Source organism: Carcharhinus amblyrhynchos, chromosome 12 (genome assembly GCF_965287045.1).
Source record: "Carcharhinus amblyrhynchos chromosome 12, sCarAmb.v2.hapA, whole genome shotgun sequence".
NCBI classification, from domain to species: Eukaryota; Metazoa; Chordata; class Chondrichthyes; order Carcharhiniformes; family Carcharhinidae; genus Carcharhinus; species Carcharhinus amblyrhynchos.
The window spans coordinates 86,355,911-86,356,268 of record NC_137335.1 but is presented as its reverse complement, the minus strand read 5'-3'; positions in this window follow the sequence as shown (position 1 = coordinate 86,356,268).

The window sequence follows — 358 nt, the reverse complement described above, 5'->3', positions numbered from 1 at the left end:
TCAATGCTGAAAATCCCTTCTGAAGAAACTCACAGGAGATTGTAGTTGAACCTGTTTCCCAAAACACAGCTTCTTAAACAGAAGAACAGAATGAGAGAGAATCTGTTTCCTAGCTTGCTGCTAAACTGCTTCCCAGAATGAAATTCCCCAAAATGAAACTGAAAGCCCAAACTAACATACCCCTATCACCTGACTGCCATGGCTTAGCTCCACACCAATGACATCACTCAAGCTGCAAGCTGCATGGCTTTAAAAAGAAACTTCTCTTAAAGACACACTCACATGACACTCGTAATGCCAATAGTTACAGCATGTATATTGTATTTCTCTGCAGTGATCCTATAACTATTTCAGTTAA